The 2,747-nt window shown below is 44.4% G+C and overlaps 1 pseudogene across 1 annotated transcript; it reads right to left on the bottom strand.

Moving 5' to 3' along the window:
• Nucleotides 1-561: 561 nt before the first annotated feature.
• On the bottom strand, nt 562-1,719 carry LOC311171628 (large ribosomal subunit protein uL11-like; annotated as a pseudogene). Its single transcript has one exon. The product of its transcript is annotated as a large ribosomal subunit protein uL11-like (transcript).
• Nucleotides 1,720-2,747: the final 1,028 nt, after the last annotated feature.

Below are 2,747 nucleotides of genomic sequence, written 5' to 3'. Positions count from 1 at the left end.
TTCTGCTCTAATTTTTATTATTTCCTTCCATCTATTGACTTTTGTTCATTTATTTTCTTTTTTTTTAAGATTTATTTATTTACGCATACAAGAGCTGGGGTGCAGGCCAGAGATGCAGGGTTGAAAGGATTCACCAGACACAGACTGGGAACAGAACAGGCAGACTGACTGAAATATACTGCTGAGAGGAGCAGCGGGCGAGTTAGGAAAGGTCTGCTGCCAGCTCCTTGGCTGGGGATAGAACCAATGCAGTGGCTGCAGACAGCCTCATAGGTTGCGTCTTAACCCCTTGAGCCACCTGGGAGGCCGTGGAATTGCTGTAATTTTTTTTTAGAAGTGGGGTACAGGGCAGAGTTGTGGAGGGTGAGAAGATTTGCCAGCGAGAGCGGGAGCAGAAAAGGCAGATTGACTGAAATACACTGCTGAGGGGAGCAGCAGGAGAGACAGGAGAGGCTTGCTGCGCCATGTGGGTTACTCCCGGCCAGCCTGGGATCAAACCCTCACTACAAAGGCACAGACAGCTTCACAGTGCTGCGCTCAACCCCCTGCACCACAGGGAGGCCCGGAATGGCTGTAATTTTTAACTGTCCACAGAATAATTGTTGTTACTATATATATTTTGGGGGGGTTTTGTTTTGTTTTGTTTTGTTTTTCCACTGTCAAATGATCCTTTATCGTGATTTTCCTCGATTTTTCTTAACTGGCAGGGCACTCCACCCCACCGCTATTGATGTCATCGATGATGTCTTAAGGGTGGCGGCCATCAACACTGCAGCCCACAGACTGGGCGGTACCGAGGATCTCTTTAATGGTGCCAGAGAGTTCTCTAGCTAAAGATGGGTGCCCCATCTGCCGGGCTATGCTGACAGTCTCGTCGAACGTAGTATTCCCACTGTGCTTAATGTTTTTCTGCTTCTTCCGGTCCCTTTGTGGTCCTTGAGGGCTTTGATGATGAGGACAGAGGCTGAAGGTACCACCTCAATCTGGGCCTGTCTGTTATGAATGGTGAGTTTCACTGTTATCCTCAGCCCCTTCCAATCACTAGTTGCCTTGGAAATGTCATCGCTGACTTTTTTTTGGAGACAGACCCAGGGGTCCAATCTTGGAGGCCAGGGCAGACATGGCACCGATTTCCCCACTGGTGCACCGCAGGTATAAGACTTTGACTTCATTGGGATCGAACTTAGGCAGCATGGTGGGGCCAGCTGGTGTCGGATGAACCTGGATTCAGGATGACAGAAGAAAGTTGCATCTTGGCCTCCTCCAAGCCCAAGGCTGAAAGTGTTTTTATTATATTTTTCTTTCATATTAGTTACTAAATGTTACTAAAATGTTTCCTTTATTGTAACTTTTTTTTACACTTAGGTTTTTATGTTTTCTCTTTTATGTGTTTTCAAGAACTCTTTTTTTTTTATAGAGGCATTTTTTATTTATTTATTTGTTTGTTTGTTTGTTTTGTTTGTACAAGCACTGGGTACAGTCAGAAGCGCGGGAGGGTGAGAGAATTCACCAGAGCCAGAGCGGGGAGCAGAGCAGGCAGAAGGACCGAAGCACACTGCTGAGGGGAGCAGCGGGCGGCAGGAGAGGTCTGCGCGCCATGTGGGACCCTCCTCCAGTGGCCGGGGAGCAGCTGGGGATCGAACCGGCGCCGCAGAGGGCGCGGGCAGTTTCGCAACCCAGCGCTCAACTGCTGTGCCACCGGGGAGGCCCTTCAAGAACTCTTTATACTTAGATGCTTGACTGAAATACACTACTGAGGGGAGCTGCGGGTGAGGCAAGAGAGGTCTCTGAGCCATGTGGGCCACCTCCCTGGCCTGGGATGGAACTCATGCTGCAATGGCTGTGGATAGTTTTGTTTTGTTTTGTTTTTATATCCTTTTTCTAGTTCCTGTCATTGTGAGTTTAGGTATCTTATTTACATTCTTTCCTGAACTAGGCCTGCATTGCTATGAACTTCCCTCTTAGTATTGCTTTATTACCACAATCCCTAAGTCTGACAACTTGTGTCTTTATTTTCATTCATTGCCAGGTATTTCATGATTTCACCTTTGATTTCCTTATTAACCCAAAGGTTGTTCAAAAACATGTTGTTTATTCTCCACACATTTGTTATCTACCCCTTTTCTTCCTTGGCTTGGTTTCTAGTTTCACACCATTATATAATCTGAAAAAATGCTTGATGTGACTTCAAATTCATAAATTAATATATTGAGTCTTGTTTTGTGTCTCAATATGTGGTCTATCTTTTAAAATGTTCCATGCTCATTTGAGAAGAAGATATATTCAGGTGTCTTGAAGTTGGAATGTCCCATAAATACTGATCAAGTCAATCTCATCCAATTTTTCATTTACAGTCATTATTTCTTTGGTGATTTTCTGTCTGGATGATGTCTTTTGCTGTAAGTAGAAAGGTGTTAAAGTCCCCTATTATGTTGTTGTCAATGTCTTCCTTTGTGTCTATTACTATTTCCTTTATATTTTTCAGTGCTGCTATATTGGTGCATATATATTGATAATTGTTATGTGTTCTTATTGATCCATTTATCTTTATGTAATGTCCAACATCATTTCTTACTATCTTATTTTTACTGGAAGTCTATTTTATCTGACATTGCTATAATGTTTCCCACTTTTAAAAATATTCCAGGGGTCTCCCCTGGTGGTGCAGGTGGTTGACCACTGCGCTGTGAAGCTGTCCACAGCCTCTGCAGCACTGGTTCGATCCTGGCTGGCCAGCAAGTGTCCCA

This window comes from Talpa europaea (assembly GCF_964194135.1).
Source record: "Talpa europaea genome assembly, chromosome: 6".
Taxonomy (NCBI): domain Eukaryota; kingdom Metazoa; phylum Chordata; class Mammalia; order Eulipotyphla; family Talpidae; genus Talpa; species Talpa europaea.
The sequence above is the reverse complement of the archived record's forward strand: the minus strand, read 5'-3'. Positions and strand labels throughout refer to the sequence as shown.